Source organism: Rattus norvegicus, chromosome 2 (assembly GCF_036323735.1).
Source record: "Rattus norvegicus strain BN/NHsdMcwi chromosome 2, GRCr8, whole genome shotgun sequence".
In the NCBI taxonomy this organism is placed as follows: Eukaryota; Metazoa; Chordata; class Mammalia; order Rodentia; family Muridae; genus Rattus; species Rattus norvegicus.
Genome location: NC_086020.1, coordinates 25957271 through 25978812, shown reverse-complemented (window position 1 = coordinate 25978812; position 21542 = coordinate 25957271).

Sequence of the window (21542 nt, the reverse complement as noted above, 5' to 3'; positions counted from 1 at the left end):
TAACAGTCGTAAGGAAGTTCATCTTGGATAAAGTAGCGAAAGCTGCCCCATATGGAATTATATATTCTTACTGCATTGGCTCAAAGCTGAGCAGAAGAGAGTGTAATCCAAAGAGAAACCAGAAATAGTTCTTTGGTTTTCTTTGCCAAATTTCTTTGGAAAAAAAAAAAAGTAGATGCCTGAGAATTTAAAATTAGATAATCAGCTAACGAGTATCTGCTGAGTGTCCTGAGTCGGGGGTCTGGCAAGCTTCCTGGAAGCAACTGGGACAGACATCCTGGCCTGGGTTGCCACCAGACAGCCAGGAGGCCGATTCGAGACCAGTGCTCATTACAGGGGCCTGCTGAGCATTATTTTGATGATGTGTTTGGAGGACATTTGTTCCTTTGGGACTCTTTTAGATCCGCGTTTATTTTCCCAGTGGGCCTTTCACAAAAGTGTTGGGTCATAATCTCGTCTTCCTTCAGCCACCATCTCTGTCTCAGATGGCGTGGCGGGCTGAAGACTGCACAGTTTAAACAAAAGCAGGTAGGACACACTGCCAAGAGCCAGGGTGACCTTTGACATTCATTCAGACCTGGGTTTTTCTGCTTATTACTTTGTATCTTAGTCTGTTCCTGCTGCTATAACAAAATGTCTTTGTCCTGGTACTACATAAACAACAGAAATTGATGGCTTAAAGCTTTGGAGGCTGGGCTGGAGAGATGGCTCAGTGGTTAAGAACAATGACTGCTCTTCCAGAGGTCCTGAGTTCAAATCCCGGCAACCACATGGTGGCTCACAACCATCTGTAATGAGATCTGATGCCTTCTTCTGGTGTGTCTGAAGATAGCTACAGTGTACTTATAATAAATAAATGAATAAATAAATAAGTTCCATGCCTGGTGAGGACTTGTTCTCTTGCACCTTCTCGCCAAGTCCCCAGACAGGCTCCCTTAGTCCTTAGCTACAAGTGTCCTGGCTCTTGGTGAGGATGGATCCTCATGGCCCGATCATTCCCCAGAGAATTTTCCTGTTGATGCTGTCTGGAGGTTAGGCTCCCACATAGGAACACCGATAGAACACAACATCTATACCATAGCTCCAAGTAACTCAGTTTCCGCAAGGCTTATCAGCCTATTGGTAACAGAAAAGCTGCAGGAACAATCATAACCCAAACGTCACTGCTGGTCACCCCAACGGATGGCTGGCACACTTCCAAGCCCCCTCCCATTGTTTTGGGGAGTGTCTGTGGCATCTCAGATCATGCCACTGAAGGCCTGTGGTCCCCCACCCTCCCAGTCCACCCCACTGCTAATAAGGTGTGAGTGTTATGGCCTCTTATGGGCCCCGTGTCAAGTGGGAACTGTCTGCATCATATCCCTGAACCTTCAGCAAACTGATAGAGGAGGTGTGTCAGTCACCTGCTCACAGTTCCTCCCTCTGCTGATCAGATATAATCTCAGTGTTGGATCTGCTCTGAGTGCCAATCTTGGAACCCTGCACCAAGCAGAAAGCGAGCCCTGTGGCCATCTGTAAGGTGTTTGCCCGTTCTGTGCAGCTCTAACAACCGAGCTGGAGAAATACGGGAGCTGCTTGCTCTTGTCTACCAGCGCAGAGTGGTAAGTTCGTAGGAAGGCTGCATTCCCTTTTCTTAATAAAATCTCACTGCCTTACCTCAGCCTTCACCCAACAAAAAATTCAGGTGTATATTTTATCTTGATTTATCAAGTTGTATCTTGTCAAGAGACTTGGGACATTACAAATATCAGGAAAGGAGTAAGAAAACAGGAGGTGATTGCTGTAAAATACATTTAGAAGCATAGACTCTATAAAGGCACCTCTATTCGATAGATTGTGTAAGCGACATAATTTAGTCCAAAAGTTCTTGAAGCAAAGCTACAAGGATCAATAGTGAGATTGGCCAAGATGAGAACCAGTATTGCCATTTCACCCATGCCCCCAACCTCAGCAGACATTACTAATGGATTGCAGCATTCTTTCTCTCTGACCTGAGGCTGGACTCACATTTCTCCTCAGGAAAAAGCTTCAAGGTTTGCACTGGAGTTAACATTCAAATGAAGCAATGGGGCTTTAGTATCGTATATTCTAGAATATTCAAAAGCCCATACAGAAACAGTAGTTGGAAGATATAATTACTTTTAGAAAACAAATTGATGCAGTCATGTGGTAGATGAAACTGCTTTCTGAAATATCCAGTGAGTTGTGGTGGTTTGTGGAAGGATCATCTACCAGGAAAGGGTCAGAAAGGGGGGCAGATCGGGTGTGAGCCTGCTGTAGTAGGAGCTCAACTAGTCTCAACTCCCTGAATCTGCTTTCACACATAGTCCTGTAAACAGCTTGTACAGTTAACTATCTGCATATTTACATTTTGAGTAGGGGGTTAGTTAATAGAAATTAATTAAAATTTTAAATGTAGTTTCCCACTTGAAGTAGCCACACCTGGCTACTGCCTCAGACACCATAGGCACAACATTCCCATCACCTTGGCTAGGTCCCCCGAAATCTAAAGAAAATCCCACTGCCATCCTCCAATTCTACACAATTAGCCCAGCAGCCCAGGGCTCAGCCTTCCCTGGTGGAAGTCAGTAGTCTCTTTCATGTAATGGCAGGAATTGGTCTCTTAACCCTGCCCTGCCCCACCTATGCAGTCAGAAGAACCAGCCTAGGAACAGGAAAGAGAGAAAACATGCAGTTTCGAAAATCAAAATGATTTCCTTTGACGAGAAAGTTAGGAAGAACAGATGGCACTCTTAAAAAATGAAAATCTGAGAGCAGAGAGAAGGAAAGAGGCAAGAACAAGGCTCGGGGATGCTGTTGATTTTTTTCCTACCCCCTTCCCCCCAGCCCCCAGCTGACTCCAAGCGATCTTAGATGTGTCTATTAAATACACACATGAACTCCCCTTGAAGATTTGCATCGCACGAAGACTCAAAGAGTCAGTTGAGATGAATGTACTTGCCTTTGCTCAGGGGCCTCAGGGCCTCATGACCCCTTATCCGGTCTGCCTGTCCATTGTTTTGGGTATGAGGCAGAATATAGCTTTGACCTTGGAGACACTGCCTGGAATTTTCTGCAAATGACTCTTGATAATAAGGTGTTTGCTTATCTGGTTTCTAGGTTCTTTTGATTTCAAAGTAAAAGTGCAGCCAAATCGACCCATGGGGAGAAAGCAGATTAGGCAGAAAATGGTATCTCTTTAGGTTTCTTACTCTAATGCACTGGTTTCAGTTCCCCGTGAAATTGTCCCACCAGGATGCTGGCAGTAACAGAGGAAGACAGGACATGGGAGAGGAGGATAAGCAGGGATCTCGCTTCTGAGATCCTGAGGTCTCAGAAGGTGAGAAGACAGAGGGTGAGTGAGAGGTGTCCCAACAGGGTAGGCAGGCGCCTAAGAGGTGGGGGCACGGGTCCTGTCTCTACCGGTTGGATCCAGGCAAACTTCAGCCCATGGGGGGTCATTTGTAGGCACACTCTGCCTTTAACAGAGACACAGAGAGAGACTCTCAGTGTCTCACAGCCAAACAGATAGTAGTAAATGCTACTGAACCCTTTTATAGGAAGCACTCTCCATGAACGATTTCACCCATCTTTACAATCATCTGTGAAGTAGGTATTACTGTGATTCTTCTCCATGGGATAATTGCAGATACAAGGTCAGATTCTCAATGATTCTAAGCTGGACCCTGTCCTGAGCCACTTGTGTGTACTGTGTCAACATGGTCTGTGTGACCTTCCCACCTGCAGACTAGAGGCCTCCAGCCCATTTCCCAAGGCAGACATAATCTGTCGAGAAAGAGTTATGGCCCTTCCTGGGAGCTGGATCTGCTAGATATTTAGCCTATGAAGAAAACAGAGGTCATAGCTCTGTGTAAATGTATGTCTCATCTTGTTACAAGTGACCATGACCAAGACTCCTTTCTTGGCCTGCCTTTGGTCCCACAGCCATCACAATCTGATCTATTTTGACCCTGTTGTAAGTCTAGGTAGCTGAGGCTTCCTGAAGCAGTGAAAGATTTGTTTTAAAGTGACTCTATTTCCATGCCATTCCTTTCTGCCCTGGGACAGGTTCATCAATCACTCAAAGATGTTTTCAAGCAAAGGGCAAATGCATTTCTCAGAGGAGCAGCCTCCACCCCAGTACCCCAAGCCAAGAGCAGGTCAGGAAAGGGCTTGGGGTCTAGCCAGTCCCCTCTTCCAATGCTGGCCATCTGGGAAGTGAATTTGCTTGCCTTCTGTTCCCTCTTGGGGGTGGACATACCACAAGATGCTTGTGTCTCCTGCTTCTGGAACATGTGGGTTTCTGCCAACCTACTGTCTTGTGAGGAGGAGGAGGAGGGAGGTTTTATAATTGAGGACTCTTTACTTGGAGTCTCTAGCTGATTTATTTGCTTCAGTGTCTAAGACCCAATACCCCTCCTCCCAGCTACTGTGAAAGCTAAGAACTGGATTAGGGTAGTGTGTTTGGGAGAGTCCTTTATTTTGTGGCTATTTCTTGAGTAGTGGCCTCTACTATTCTCTCATAGAAGGGCTTAGCATGGACAAGGGAAGATAGGGGATTAGACATGGTGGTAACAGCATTGGATCTCCATCCACTTGGAGTTAATCATGCCACTTTCCACCAGTGACTGTGAGTGAGCCTTGGTGGCTTGGTTTGAATATATGAATCATTTCACAGGGTTGTTAGAATTAGAGCCAGCGAGATGGTTTATTGATCAGAGGTGCTTGCTGCTCAAGACTGCTACTCTGAGTTCAATCCCCAAACACATGGAAGAAGAAAGAAGAAAATCAACTGTACAGATTTTTCCCTTGATCTCTACCCTCACACTGTGGGATACGCCTCGCCCACAACAACAATGATTATAATAACAACAACAATTATTGTAACAATAATAATTATAAGCTAAATAAAGTTTATTTTATTTTTTTTTCCAGGTTGAAATTAGGACTGCGTGCATGCTCTGGTTTATTTTACATCTAACCTAAGACATTACAATATGAGAAACATCGACGGAGAGGATTCTTGGTTAAGAATGGGCTGCTGTGAGTGGAGTGGTGTGGAGTCATGGCCAATGAGGTTTTGACCAACCCAGGTTGACTTCCCAACCACTTGGGCTGCTGTGCTTTTAGGAATGTTGTCCAATGGGTTGGATGTGATGAGCTGAGGAGCATGAAGCCCAGTTTCCTCAGAGCAAAGTTGCTGCAAAGCAGGTCGTTCATGCAGGGGTGAAGTTCATATGCCACCCACATAATTCTGCATTTTCGAGGGGAGCTCCTGAGTAGATTAAATGTACACTCAGCCTTCCTTCACGGAGAGGTCTACAGGGTTTTGAAGGCCTCTTCCCATCCTCTTCTTCACCCCTCTCCTCTCCCTCTCTTAGGGCAGAACACCTGAGTTTCTCTTCAGAGTCTTCAAGAGGAGGGTGAACACACGGATAGAAAGTATAAATAACTCTGGCAGTGTTTGGAACGAAGCTCTGGCCCATGACTCTCCCTCCATCCCCGACAGGCTGTTCATTTGTGGCCTGCACAGAATCCACGGGCAGAAATCAGTAACAAACAGCCTTGGCACTCAACGGAGATGTGCAGCCAAGCATGTTCATGAGCTGCAGGGAAATTATTCCTGATAGAGCCTCAAGGGCTGGCCTATGGGTTGGTACAGCTGTCTAATAAAAGACTGTCTTTGTAATCAACGCTCGGTGGAAACGTACCATCTCGTTTATAGAAACAGTGAAGCCACCTGCTATTTAAAGGGCCCTCCTCCTCCTCTTCCTCACCCCAGGGCTGAGTTTTCCAGCACACTCCCCCAGCCAGCTGTGTCATGTCAAATTCCCAGTCAGTGCCCTGGGGAATATGATCCTGACCAACTACACAACAAGCTCTTTGCTTTTTATACTCTGCCTGGAGTCCATGAGTATGCTCTCACACACAAAAAATAGCTTCCTTGAAAATGGCCGGCTAGGCAGGAACAAGATGTGCCCGATGGACTAGGGGTTAATCAGGTGACCGGTCCCCTTCAGAGTCACCGCTCAGTGATTCACTCCACGATGGTTCCCACACAGCTCCGGCTGAGTCAGGCTCTAACAGCTTGAGAAGGCGGGAAGGGAGAGAGGAAGGGAAGAAAATGTCGCTGTAGAGGCAGAAGCCCGGCGACTCAGAGTGGAAGGAGAGCTTTAGAGCAAGCAAGAGGATGCACGAATCAGTAAAGAAGCCGGGTGTAGCGAACCCCAAAACTCTGGCCAGCTTGGGGAATGAGCGATGGTGAAGAAATTTCTAGTTAACTGTGAATGGTGTCACAGTCTCTCTCTCTCTTTCTCTCTCTCTCTCTCTCTCTCTCTCTCTCTCTCTCTCTCTCTCTCTCTCTCTCTGTCTCTTTTTATAACCCCGAGTTTATAAAAAGATTTCTGCAAGCCATTAGCTCACCTTTTAAAACCCATCTCTACTGCTAATGGGGAAGATGGGACTTCTTGGTCTCTTCAAGGGCAGCAACTGAAACGTGAATCCCAGTTGCACTCTGGAGGGAGAGCTCACCTGGCTGTAATAAAAGCCCAACCCCCGTCTGCCTGTCCTGAAAGCACAGTCCTGATAAAAGCTTGTTTTTTCATGTGCTTGACTCACCTAAACCATGGATCCTAGTTTGTGCTTAATGAACTTTTATTAATGTTTAAGTGTGCAACATACTCCTATGGGTCCTTCAAGTCACAACCGGAAGCCCATCTCTGTGAAACCTCCCTTCCTCCTTCCTCACACCCACCTCCCTTCCTCCTTCCTCACACCCACCTCCCTTCCTCCTTAGCTTTGCTATGTTTAAGGGATTTGTTGTCATGGCCTGCAGCAAGCAGATGGTCCCTTTATGAGTCTGCTTGTTAAGCTGAGCTCCAAAGCCTTTCCCGGTGACAAGAATCAACCCCAATTACTTGCAGATTCTTGAAAGCAAGAAAACAAGCCCACTTCTCTGTGTACCTATCCCCAACCAGCAACAAGGATGGGCAGGAAGGAGAGATGGATAAAAGGAATGTTTAATTTAGGCATGCTAATTTACTTGAGAAGGCTTAGTTCTTACCTGCTTCCCTCTGGCCTGTGGAGAAAGGTGCTTTCTACAATTTTTTTTTGTTTGTTTGAAAATCACTCATTAACATATTTTATTCTGTAAGATAATACATTCCCCATATGCGCCACAGGGAAAAGGGAAGCCATCAAGATTTAGGAAAGAAAACTTGTCAATAGTTAATGAAACTCAGTACATACCATGTCAGACTTGTGGAAGCCAGACTCATGGGTAAGGTCAAGACCAACTAAGAGGTCAATGGTCTAGTCCATTCAACGTTAGATGGTCTCTAGTTGGTGGCTTATGACAGAAAGTTAGCAAAACCATTTTTACTCGGCCGTGACCCACCCCTCAGGCCTATTGCTCTATGTCTGTGGGCTAGGGGACAGCTGCCTGGCCCCTGGCCCTGGGAGCATTAGAAAATGGGCGGCCCAGGAAGAAGCTGGTAAGGCTCTCATCTGAGGGATATCTGTTTCATCTGCCCTGAGCTTAGTGGAAACTTCTTAAGCCCTCCTCTTCTCTGGGCCTCCCACCAGTGTCTGCTGACCCAGTGGCTCCTTGTGTCCACCTGCCCAGTATATCAAGTCTAATTTAAGCTAAAGGCTATGTGTGCCTTTGAAACACAGAAGGCAACAGGCCTCTCACTAACATGCAGGGATACCCCCAGAAGACTTGTCAGGATTCCTAGGGTAGTGAGTATGTCGATCCTGGGTACCGACTGCTTTCCGTGCTTTACCGACAGACTTTCACCCGCAGGCACACCACAGGCAGCATGCGGCACACTTCCTTAGCATGCTTCCTCCAGAGTCCCAGGAGACAGAGCCTGTTCTGATCGCTTCTATACACTCAGTATCCAGTGTAGAATCCAAGGAAGGGTACCTTCTCCACAGATGCTCTCCAGATGAATACCACGATTCTATTTTCAGGCTTCAGTTATGACTGGATAAAGTCTGGCTCAACGCCCCTTTGCTCCTACATTGGAATGAGCCCATCAAATCTCCCCATGGTCCCAATAACTCATCTGTCACTCAGCCACCAAGTCAGAGGATAGGAGCATCTGCCCTGAAGCCACGTCGACTTCACTGAATTCTCTTTCCTCCTTCGCCCCTCTCCTTGCTAAGGTGGCTGATTGGCTTGTTTGGCTCAAGCTCTGAGACACAGTTCTGTCAGTGATAAAACCAGAGAATGTCTGAATAAGTCCGACTGAGCTGCCCATTTGATACCCTCTTCCCGTACAGAAACATCTAATGAACTGTGGCATGAGCTTTGCCTGGAGCTGGACCTTGGAAAGACCTCAGGAGCAAGCTTCAACTCAGCATCCCCACATCTAATGATGAGTATGCAGTGGGCAAGCCACCATGGAGTTCCCAGGAAAGGCTCACACCTCCACCGGAAGATGAGAAGGAGGGAGGAGGGGGAGGAGGGAGGGAGCAAAACTGTGAGGGAAGAGAAGAGAGGAGGAGAGGGGAGAGGAGGGGGGAGGAGGAGAGGGAGGAGAGGAGAGAGGGGAAGAGAGGGGAGGAGAGGAGAGAGGGGAAGAGAGGGGAGGACAGGAGAGGGGAGGAGGTTCAGTTAGAATTCTTCCTTCAGGAAGTGATATCTAAGACCTTTAGAATCAGAAGATTCATTCAGAGTCATCTAACTCACCCAGTCCTATTCCAGGAAACCAAGACAAATGCTTTCCTAAAGTGTGGGAGCCCTTAGTACTCCCTTTGTGGAGTGCTATGGCATCCTTTATCAGTCAGAGGTTTGTGGAAACTGACCATGAGGCCGTTAATGCTGGGGAGAGGATGCCTTGGCTGGGCTAGCCTGAGGAAGCAGAGTTGATGCTGACCCAAATGGCCTTTGTTCAGATGTAAGGAAACCTTCCCTGCATCGTCACCCTTTCTGTGGTACCTTGCCTCCAGCATGCAAATGGAAATCAGGATCTTGACTGGGTCACATGACAGATCATGACAATGGCCCGGTTTCACTTCAAGTCCTGATTTTTTCCAGTTTGAGAATGCTGGGCCTATAGAAGCTAGGAATGGGAGTCATATTCTTTAAATTGAAATTTCTAGCTCTGAGTTCCTTGCTACCATTCAGGCAAGCCTTGAGAGCTGGTACCCTGCTCATGGTTTGTGCCTTGAATGGTTTTTTTTTCATGCTACTCTTGAAATTAGGGTAACCCTGCCTCCCCGCCCCCTTGAGTCTTGTGGCGTGCCTTCAGTTTAGCTTGGACCAATTGCCTGCCATGGATACGTACATCAATGCACACACATGCACACATAATGCACACACAATATACACACATGCACAGTGCTTCTTGGGGCTCAGCTCATATCTGCATGGTTGTCCAGGAGAACTAGACAGGATGCTCTCTGGTAAGTGTGCTCACAGCAGCATAGTAGTCTCTGTTGCTGGAGAATCAAGAACTTTGGCCTGGGCTCACTGTTCCTTTGTAAGACCTAGTGCAGGAGCAAGAGGAAGTTATGGCTCATAATCAGTAATAATTGATTAATCAATAGTAATTGATTGATAATCACAATCAATCTCATGAGGTATATCTTTTATTTATTCAATTTAGGGTGGCATTCAGCTCAGACTTTTTTCCTATTTTTATCCTATTTCCTTCCTTTCTTCCTCCCTCCCTCCCTCCTTCCCTCCCTCCCAGTTTTAAGATATCCCTTGTCCTACACTTACCTACCTTATACCTACATGTAAGCGCATTCTCATCTGGTTTTCTCCCTGGAGAAGCCTTGCTGTGAGCAGATGAATGTCTTTCTCTGCTCTGGAGCAGCTTTAGGAAGTCAGGTGACTAACTGTGCTGCATTACTTAGGACCTGCTCAGCTGCCTTGGAAGATCCCATCTTTGTAGGAGCTGAGAGTGGTCTCTCTGTTTTCCCAAGGGCCAGGAAGTCCCTTAGCAGACTATTCATCTGCATGCATAGATGCTGGCTCTGACACTTCCAAGTTACTTCACCAAAGGGCCCCAAAGAAACCAGATGATACTGATCTCTGCTGTTGACTATGCCCCCCCACCCCCATCTCTGCAGGCAGCTTACCTCGACTCCTCTCTTTGGCTGTGTTCCTTTGCAATTTATTATAGAACTTCTATCAGGTATTCCCTGCCTAGAGTCTACTTTGGTGTGACCTAGTCTTATGGGTTCACAGATTCATTAAAAGTCAGAAGTAGGTTTGTGCTATCATAGTGTCATGATAGGAGAGAAGCCTGAACTAAAACAGTGGACACAGCTTCTCTCCTCCCTCCTCTCTGCTTTCCTTTCTTCCTTCCTTCCCTCCTTCCTTCTTTTTTCTTTGTTTCTTTGTTTTTTCGTTATTTTTTTTGTTTTTGAAACATGTGTGGGTTTGAGTGGCATTAGGGGACAGTAATGGAAAAAGTTATGCTGAAGTCTGTAGGAGACAGGCTTAGCCACTGAAAGTGACTCCCCAAAGCACAGAATGAAAGGATTCTTCAATCTTGGCAGAGTTTAATCAAAGTTGAAGTGTCTCTCAATAAAAATAGCTCCAATATGTGTTATAGCGACATGTAAAATGGCATCCAGGCTGAGTGCCAGGAGGGGAAATCCACTGGTCACAATGATGTGATTTGAGTGAGCGAGGGTCATGTCTGTATTGGTTAGGTTCCCAGTGTACAATGGGTGTCTGACAGTTTCACGAGTGTTGGTATCTCAGATTGGTTGATAGGAGCTGCTTAAGCCTCGTCAAGAAGAATCTGAAATGCAGCTAAAGTCACCTGGAAACCATTCAATAATCCATCAGATGGGCCCTACTAAGGCGAAGGGAGCAGCTATGTAATGTGGAGCAGATATGTAATGTGGATCAGGTATGTAATGTGGAGCAGCTATGTAATGTGGAACATATATGTAATGTGGAGCAGATATGTAATGTGGAGCAGATATGTAATGTGGAGCAGATATGTAATGTGGATCAGGTATGTAATGTGGAACAGCTATGTAATGTGGAACATATATGTAATGTGGAGCAGATATGTAATGTGGAGCAGATATGTAATGTGGAGCAGATATGTAATGTGGAGCAGATATGTAATGTGGAGCAGCTATGTAATGTGGAACAGATATGTAATGTGGAGCAGCTATGTAATGTGGAACAGATATGTAATGTGGAACAGATATGTAATGTGGAATAGATATGTAATGTGGAACAGATATGTAATGTGGAGCAGATATGTAATGTGGAACAGATAGTAATGTGGAGCAGATATGTAATGTGGAACAGATAGTAATGTGGAGCAGGTATGTAATGTGGAACAGATATGTAATGTGGAGCAGATATGTAATGTGGAACAGATATGTAATGTGGAGCAGATATGTAATGTGGAGCAGATATGTAATGTGGAGCAGATATGTAATGTGGAGCAGATATGTAATATCCTTCCTGTCTATGCGTTTTAACCTATGGTTTGTTTGCATTTTTCCTTCCAGAAGGACTTGAGTCATATTACTTATATTTTGGGTCTGGTTATTTATAAAAGTACTGTTTCTGGTCTGCTGGTCTACTTTTGTGGCTCTCTTGCCCCACCTGAGCATTCTGCCTCACTCTTTGACTACATCAGCTCTAATACCCCAGATGGCCAGGACAGTGGCTTTTTACAGGAGTCTCCTGGAGTCCCCTCTCCCACCGCCTCCCTGATTCCTGTGGGTATATAGTCAGTTTTTTAGCAACAGGACTGATGTCATTCTGATTTCAAGTGATTTGGCTCTGAGACGACACCCACTCTCTGAATAATATCCATGAAGACTTGACACAGTAATTTGGGTGAGTCACATTTTCCCTGTGGATGTGATTTGCAGATGTCGAGATGGAAGCTCACCAGGCTTCCTCCTGAAGTAGAGCTTCCTCTACTCAGCAACCTCACACCCTGCAGAACATCCTTGTCAAAAGCAGAACTTCCGGTAGGCCAATGAGAGCACACCCCCACGGATGCAAGCGAGTTTCCAAAGCAATCCCAATGATAAACCAGAAAAGTAGGGGGGAGGTTCTCTCTCCTGGAGACCCTCAAACTCACCTGGTTAAAAGTATCAAACATGTAACCCCATGTCATGTTACAGTCACAAACAATGAATCATGAGGCATTCACAATAACCTTTGGAGCTAGGTCATGGAGTCTTGCAAACACTGTCTTCCGTCCTATAACTGAGAGAGTGCAAAGGGGACATTGATGACTTATGTCACAGGCCCTTGATTATTGAGTGATTGCATGGTCCAGGCCTCTGAGTCACTGTTGTCTCGCCTTGCCCTGCCTTTGCTATCTGGATACAGGCCACTTAAATAACAATTCATCTCTTTTGCTTCCAAAGAAAAAGATCTTTAGAAGAACAAGAGTGTCAAAATCACAAATAACATGAAAAATTACTGTAGTTATTTTTTAATAATATAATTGGAGGTTTTTTTGGGGGGGGGGAGGTTGCTTGTTTTATTGTCGTTATGGATAATCAAGGCCAAAGACTCATTTTAAGAGCTTTGCCCAAGAAGACTGACTGACAAAGAGAAGGTTCATTGAACAAATGCTGAAGCCAAATTGTAGAATGGCCAACTATGGAAGCCGAGGATAACCAGTATTAGCCTGAGTGTCCTGGGCAAAATTATGTGTGTGTGCACCCGTGTGCATGCTCACATGCATGTGTATGTGTGCACACAGGCTGTGTGTGTGTGTGTGTGTGTGTGTGTGTGTGTGTGTGTGTGTAGGAGTGTCAAGGAACTTTAGTGGAAAGATGACTATAAGAACACTTGCTTTTTTTTTTTTTTTTTTTTTTTTTTTCTGAGATAGGCTCCCATATACAGTCCAGGCTGGCCTTGAACACATGACTTTTCTGCTCAGTCTCAGGTGTGTGCCGCAACATATAACTTACTGGTTTTTTTTTTCTTTTTTCGTTTTTTTTTTTCGGAGCTGGGGACTGAACCCAGGGCCTTGTACTTGCTAGGCAAGCGCTCTACCACTGAGCTAAATCCCCAACCATAACTTACTGTTTTAGAAGGGTTCTTTTTGTGTTTGGTGGTTTCAGAGCTCAAAGCCAGGACCTTGTACACACTAGACAACTCCCCCTCCCCTGGCTGCTCTGCCCCTTTGTCTGGCCAACTTTCCTTACTTTCTTTTTTTTTTTTTTTTTATTAACTTGAGTATTTCTTATATACATTTCAAGTGTTATTCCCTTTCCCGGTTTCCGGGCAAACATCCCCCTCCCCCCTCCCCTTCCTTATGTGTGTTCCCCTCCCAACCCTCCCCCCATTGCTGCCCTCCCCCCATAGTCTAGTTCACTGGGGGTTCAGTCTTAGCAGGACCCAGGGCTTCCCCTTCCACTGGTGCTCTTACTAGGATATTCATTGCTACCTATGGGGTCAGAGTCCAGGGTCAGTCCATGTATAGTCTTTAGGTAGTGGCTTAGTCCCTGGAAGCTCTGGTTGCTTGACATTGTTGTACTTTTGGGGTCTCGAGCCCCTTCAAGCTCTTCCAGTTCTTTCTCTGATTCCTTCAACGGGGGACCTATTCTCAGTTCAGTGGTTTGCTGCTGGCATTCACCTCTGTATTTGCTGTATTCTGGCTGTGTCTCTCAGGAGCGATCTACATCCGGCTCCTGTCGGTCTGCACTTCTTTGCTTCATCCATCTTGTCTAATTGGGTGGCTGTATATGTATGGGCCACATGTGGGGCAGGCTCTGAATGGGTATTACTTCAGTCTCTGTTTTAATCTTTGCCTCTCCCTTCCCTGCCAAGGGTATTCTTTTTCCTCATTTAAAGAAGGAGTGAAGCATTCACATTTTGATCATCCGTCTTGAGTTTCGTTTGTTCTAGGGATCTAGGGTAATTCAAGCATTTGGGCTAATAGCCACTTATCAATGAGTGCATACCATGTATGTCTTTCTGTGATTGGGTTAGCTCACTCAGGATGATATTTTCCAGTTCCAACCATTTGCCTAAGAGTTTCATAAAGCCGTTGTTTTTGATAGCTGAGTAATATTCCATTGTGTAGATGTACCACATTTTCTGTATCCATTCCTCTGTTGAAGGGCATCTGGGTTCTTTCCAGTTTCTGGCTATTATAAATAAGGCTGTGATGAACATAGTGGAGCACGTGTCTCTTTTATATGTTGAGGCATCTTTTGGGTATATGCCCAAGAGAGGTATAGCTGGATCCTCAGGCAGTTCAATGTCCAATTTTCTGAGGAACCTCCAGACTGATTTCCAGAATGGTTTTACCAGTCTGCAATCCCACCAACAATGGAGGAGTGTTCCTCTTTCTCCACATCCTCGCCAGCATCTGCTGTCACCTGAGTTTTTGATCTTAGCCATTCTCACTGGTGTGAGGTGAAATCTCAGGGTTGTTTTGATTTGCATTTCCCTTATGACTAAAGATGTTGAACATTTCTTTAGGTGTTTCTCAGCCATTCGGCATTCCTCAGCTGTGAATTGTTTGTTTAGCTCTGAACCCCATTTTTTAATAGGGTTATTTGTTTCCCTGCGGTCTAACTTCTTGAGTTCTTTGTATATTTTGGATATAAGGCCTCTATCTGTTGTAGGATTGGTAAAGATCTTTTCCCAATCTGTTGGTTGCCGTTTTGTCCTAACCACAGTGTCCTTTGCCTTACAGAAGCTTTGCAGTTTTATGAGATCCCATTTGTCGATTCTTGATCTTAGAGCATAAGCCATTGGTGTTTTGTTCAGGAAATTTTTTCCAGTGTCCATGTGTTCCAGATGCTTCCCTAGTTTTTTTTTCTATTAGTTTGAGTGTGTCTGGTTTGATGTGGAGGTCCTTGATCCACTTGGACTTAAGCTTTGTACAGGGTGATAAGGATGGATCGATCTGCATTCTTCTACATGTTGCCCTCCAATTGAACCAGCACCATTTGCTGACAATGCTATCTTTTTTCCATTGGATGGTTTTGGCTCCTTTGTCAAAAATCAAGTGACCATAGGTGTGTGAGTTCATTTCTGGGTCTTCAATTCTATTCCATTGGTCTATCTGTCTGTCTCTGTACCAATACCATGCAGTTTTTATCACTATTGCTCTGTAATACTGCTTGAGTTCAGGGATAGTGATTCCCCATGAAGTCCTTTTATTGTTGAGGATAGCTTTAGCTATCCTGGGTTTTTTTGTTATTCCAGATGAATTTGCAAATTGTTCTGTCTAACTCTTTGAAGAATTGGATTGGTATTTTGATGGGGATTGCATTGAATCTGTAGATTGCTTTTGGTAAAATGGCCATTTTTACTATATTAATCCTGCCAATCCATGAGCATGGGAGATCTTTCCATCTTCTGAGGTCTTCTTCAATTTCCTTCTTCAGTATCTTGAAGTTCTTATTGTACAGATCTTTTACTTGCTTGGTTAAAGTCACACCAATGTACTTTATATTATTTGGGTCTATTATGAAGGGTGTCGTTTCCCTAATTTCTTTCTCGGCTTGTTTCTCTTTTGTGTAGAGGAAGGCTACTGATTTATTTGAGTTAATTTTATACCCAGCCACTTTGCTGAAGTTGTTTATCAGCTTTAGTAGTTCTCTGGTGGAACTTTTGGGATCACTTAAATATACTATCATATCATCTGCAAACAGTGATATTTTGACTTCTTATTTTCCGATCTGTATCCCCTTGACCTCCTTTTGTTGTCTGATTGCTCTGGCTAGAACTTCAAGAACTATATTGAATAAGTAGGGAGAGAGTGGGCAGCCTTGTCTAGTCCCTGATTTTAGTGGGATTGCTTCGAGTTTCTCTCCATTTAGTTTAATGTTAGCAACTGGTTTGCTGTATATGGCTTTTACTATGTTCAGGTATGGGCCTTGAATTCCTATTCTTTCCAGGACTTTTATCATGAAGGGGTGTTGAATTTTGTCAAATGCTTTCTCAGCGTCTAATGGAATGATCATGTGGTTTTGTTCTTTCAGTTTGTTTATATAATGGATCACGTTGATGGTTTTCCGTATATTAAACCATCCCTGCATGCCTGGGATGAAGCCTACTTGGTCATGGTGGATGATTGTTTTGATGTGCTCTTGGATTCGGTTTGCCAGAATTTTATTGAGTATTTTTGCGTCGATATTCATAAGGGAAATTGGTCTGAAGTTCTCTTTCTTTGTTGTGTCTTTGTGTGGTTTAGGTATAAGAGTAATTGTGGCTTCGTAGAAGGAATTCGGTAGTGATCCATCTGTTTCAATTTTGTGGAATAGTTTGGATAATATTGGTATGAGGTCTTCTCTGAAGGTTTGGTAGAATTCTGCACTAAACCCGTCTGGACCTGGGCTCTTTTTGGTTGGGAGACCTTTAATGACTGCTTCTATTTCCTTAGGAGTTATGGGGTTGTTTAACTGGTTTATCTGTTCCTGATTTAACTTTGGTACCTGGTATCTGTCTAGGAAATTGTCCATTTCCTGAAGATTTTCAAGTTTTGTTGAATATAGGTTTTTATAGTAAGATCTGATGATTTTTTGAATTTCCTCTGAATCTGTTGTTATGTCTCCCTTTTCATTTCTGATTTTGTTAATTTGGACGCACTCTCTGTGTCCTCTCGTTAGTCTGGCTAAGGGTTTATCTATCTTGTTGATTTTCTCAAAGAACCAACTTTTGGTTCTGTTGATTCTTTCTATGGTCCTTTTTGTTTCTACTTGGTTGATTTCCGCTCTGAGTTTGATTATTTCCTGCCTTCTACTCCTCCTGGGTGTATTTGCTTCTTTTTGTTCTAGAGCTTTTAGGTGTGCTGTCAAGCTGCTGACATATGCTCTTTCCTGTTCCTTTCTGCAGGCACTCAGCGCTATGAGTTTTCCTCTTAGCACAGCTTTAATTGTGTCCCATAAGTTTGGGTATGTTGTACCTTCATTTTCATTAAATTCTAAAAAGTTTTTAATTTCTTTCTTTATTTCTTCCTTGACCAGGTTATCATTGAGTAGAGCATTGTTCAATTTCCAAGTATATGTGGGCATTCTTCCTTGATTGTTATTGAAGACCAGTTTTAGGCCGTGGTGGTCCGATAGCACGCATGGGATTATTTCTATCTTTCTGTACCTGTTGAGGCCCGTTTTTTGACTAATTATATGGTCAATTTTGGAGAAAGTACCATGAGGAGCTGAGAAGAAGGTATATCCTTTTGCTTTAGGATAGAATGTTCTATAAATATCCGTTAAGTCCATTTGGCTCATGACTTCTCTTAGTCTGTCTACATCTCTGTTCAATTTCTGTTTCCATGATCTGTCCATTGATGAGAGTGGGGTGTTGAAATCTCCCACTATTATTGTGTGAGGTGCAATGTGTGTTTTGAGCTTTAGTAAGGTTTCTTTTACATATGTAGGTGCCCTTGTATTTGGGGCATAGATATTTAGGATTGAGAGTTCATCTTGGTGGATTTTTCTTTGATGAATATGAAGTGTCCTTCCTTATGACTTTGATGTCCTTTGATGACTTTTAATTGAAAATTGATTTTATTTGATATTAGAATGGCTACTCCAGCTTGCTTCTTCTGACCATTTGCTTGGAAAATTGTTTTCCAGCCTTTCACTCTGAGGTAATGTCTGTCTTTGTCTCTGAGGTGTGTTTCCTGTAGGCAGCAGAATGCAGGGTCCTCGTTGTGTATCCAGTTTGTTAATCTATGTCTTTTTATTGGGGAGTTGAGGCCATTGATGTTGAGAGATATTAAGGAATAGTGATTATTGCTTCCCGTTATATTCATATTTGGATGTGAGGTTATGTTTGTGTGCTTTCATTCTCTTTGTTTTGTTGCCAAGACGATTAGTTTCTTGCTTCTTCTAGGTTATAGCTTGCCTCCTTATGTTGGGCTTTACCATTTATTATCCTTTGTAGTGCTGGATTTGTAGAAAGATATTGTGTAAATTTGGTTTTGTCATGGAATATCTTGGTTTCTCCATCTATGTTAATTGAGAGTTTTGCAGGATACAGTAACCTGGGCTGGCATTTGTGTTCTCTTAGGGTCTGTATGACATCAGTCCAGGATCTTCTGGCCTTCATAGTTTCTGGCGAGAAGTCTGGTGTGATTCTGATAGGTCTGCCTTTATATGTTACTTGACCTTTTTCCCTTACTGCTTTTAATATTCTTTCTTTATTTTGTGCGTTTGGTGTTTTGACTATTATGTGACGGGAGGTGTTTCTTTTCTGGTCCAATCTATTTGGAGTCCTGTAGGCTTCTTGTATGCCTATGGGTATCTCTTTTTTTAGATTAGGGAAGTTTTCTTCTATGATTTTGTTGAAGATATTTACTGGTCCTTTGAGCTGGGAGTCTTCACTCTCTTCTATACCTATTATCCTTAGGTTTGACCTTCTCATTGAGTCCTGGATTTCCTGTATGTTTTGGACCAGTAGCTTTTTCCACTTTACATTATCTTTGACAGTTGAGTCAATGATTTCTATGGAATCTTCTGCTCCTGAGATTCTCTCTTCCATCTCTTGTATTCTGTTGGTGAAGCTTGTATCCACAGCTCCTTGTCTCTTCTTTTGGTTTTCTATATCCAGGGTTGTTTCCATGTGTTCTTTCTTGATTGCTTCTATTTCCATTTTTAATTCCTTCAACTGTTTGATTGTGTTTTCCTGGAATTCTTTCAGGGATTTTTGCGATTCCTCTCTGTAGGCTTCTACTTGTTTATTAATGTTTTCCTGTGTTTCCCTAAGGGAGTTCTTCACGTCTTTCTTGAAGTCCTCCAGCATCATGATCAAATATGATTTTGAAACTAGATCTTGCTTTTCTGGTGTGTTTGGATATTCCATGTTTGTTTTGGTGAGAGAATTGGGCTCCGATGATGCCAAGTAGTCTTGGTTTCTGTTGCTTGGGTTCCTGCGCTTGCCTCTCGCCATCAGATTATCTCTAGTGTTACTTTGTTCTGCTATTTCTGACAGTGGCTAGACTGTCCTATAAGCCTGTGTGTCAGGAGTGCTGTAGACCTGTTTTCCTCTCTTTCAGTCAGTTATGGGGACAGAGTGTTCTGCTTTCGGGCGTGTAGTTTTTCCTCTCTACCGGTCTTCAGCTGTTCCTGTGGGCCTGTGTCTTGAGTTCACCAGGCAGCTTTCTTGCAGCAGAAAAGTCGGTCTTACCTGTGGTCCCGAGGCTCAAGTTCGCTCGTGGGGTGCTGCCCACGGGCTCTCTGCAGCGGCAGCAACCAGGAAGACCTGTGCCGCCCCTTCCGGGAGCTTCAGTGCACCAGGGTTCCAGATGGTCTTTGGCTTTTTCCTCTGGCGTCCGAGATGTGTGTGCAGAGAGCAGTCTCTTCTGGTTTCCCAGGCTTGTCTGCCTCTCTGAAGGTTTAGCTCTCCCTCCCACGGGATTTGGGTGCAGAGAACTGTTTATCTGGTCTGTTTCCTTCAGGTTCCGGCGGTGTCTCCTTTCCTTACTTTCTAATGAAAGGTTTGGGAGCTGAAGGAGGGTGTTCAGCCTTTCGTTGTCTCCTTTTGACCTTTTTCCACCTTAGAGCACCTGGGAAGGAAGGATTCTCACCCGATGACGACGGAACACATTTATGCAGGATCCCTCAGCTGGTCCTTCTCTGCCAGCACAGCCCCAAGACTAAAGCAAGTTGGTGGCAAAAGAGTGGTGGAGGGGCCTCCCTCTGAGATACTGTGTGATGGAAATAAAACCCAGGTCAGTGTCCTGTACTAATTCTGTGAGTCTAGGTGAGGTGTTCTTGTTCTTGGTGATGGTGATGGTGTTGTTGCTGTTGTAGTCTGAATGTAGCCCCGTGGTTTGTTTGTTTGTTTGTTTGTTCTTTCTTTTTAGATCAATGCTGATGGACATTAGGCCACAAGTCATCAGCACAGTCTGACGGTCATAAAGCTGAGCTTATTCAACATTCCCTCCCTGAAAGTGCAGCCCGGCATCTCCTGCAGTAATAACTGACCCGTGATATGCATGTACGAAAATGTTACTACAGAGCTCATTGTTCTGTGACTGATCTATGCTTTACAAAATCAAATGAAGATATAAAAATGACTTATTAAGGAGGAGTCAATAGATGCAAATTATATTTCAAAATTGTCTAATTACATATACACATTACATATACAAAATTGTCTAATTACATATACACATATTACAAAAATAAAATCAACCTAAGGTGTTAGAATGAATGTTCTACCAATGAATGTAGCTAGTGTCCTTTGGAAGGCTGAATTCCCCACATGCCCTAGAAGAGTGTTTCCCAGCTCTTCTAGTTATGACAGTGTAAATGGGGATGCTCTCTGTAAGCACAGGTTCCGAGGAGGCCTCTCTCCTCTTCTCCCGACCTTATTCAAAATGGAGGTAAAGAAGAACAAAACTCACCTATGAGTTCTTTTGCTAGCTATTTACATTTGAGTCTCTATGACAATGGTATTTCATAGGAACAGCTGATGGGCTAGTTCTTTTGGCTCATTGTCTAATGGATTTCAGTCCGTCATGACGTGGAGGACACAATGTCACATCTCCGTTCTTACTGGCAGGAGCACATCACACATATGAAGTTGTTCACAGGCTGGTGGATCAGCAAACAGTGCAACAGGAACATCCAAAGGCCTAACCCAGTGATTCACTTCTGACAAGGAGATCTTACTGCCCCAAGATTTCAGAATCTCCCAAAACAGTTCTACAAGCTAGAGAGTAAAAGTTTAAAACTCAAGCGGGGGGAGGGGGAAAGGGAGGATATTTCAGATTAAACCATAATAAACAGCAAGTAAGACTTATCTGAGACTGTAGGTAAGGAACGCCAGCACTGTTGAAGCCCGCATGAGAGCAGGCTGAATCAGGGCTATGACTAGGGATGTATTTGACCTTATAGCCCTTGAGGTGAGCTACTTTTTATCCAACATATCTTTTTTCCTTTAAAAAATTATAGTATAATATGTTTACAATATTTCTATATTATGCTATAATTATAATATTAATATAATCCATGGTATATTATGATATAACTATATATATACAGATTTCTATATAATGAATAGAATCTGCTCAGTTTGCATTATGTCACTTGTATATATGTTTTCAGGGTAGACCAGTTGGCTTTAGATAACCAATTGATATGCTCTTCCCTGGGGAAAACTATTTCTCCTGTGCCCTGAATTCTTAGTTGCCTATAGTTCTCTATCATAGTTGAGACCTCCTGGTCTTTCCCCGTCCACTTTGGCATCTAGATTGTTCAGCTCGTGTTTAGGAAATCATGTTGGTAAGACTTTGTGATTGTAGCTTCTGACATTTCTAGGAGACACAATCTCACAGTAAACTTCCCGATCTCCGGGTTCTTTCAATCTTTCTACCTCCTCTTCCACAATGTTTCCTGAGCCTTAGCTGCAATGGCTACTTTGTAGTTGTATCCACTGGGTCAGGGCTTCATAACTCTACAGTGTGATTGTTGTAGTTTTTTTTTTTTAATAGTCTATGTCTGTTACAAGGAGAAGTTTTCTTGTTAAGGGGTGAGGACCACACTTCTCTGTGAGTTTAAGAACAGATGTTTAGAATGTAGTTAGAAAGGATAAATCACCGTTTCTTAAAGTGTAACCTTATTAA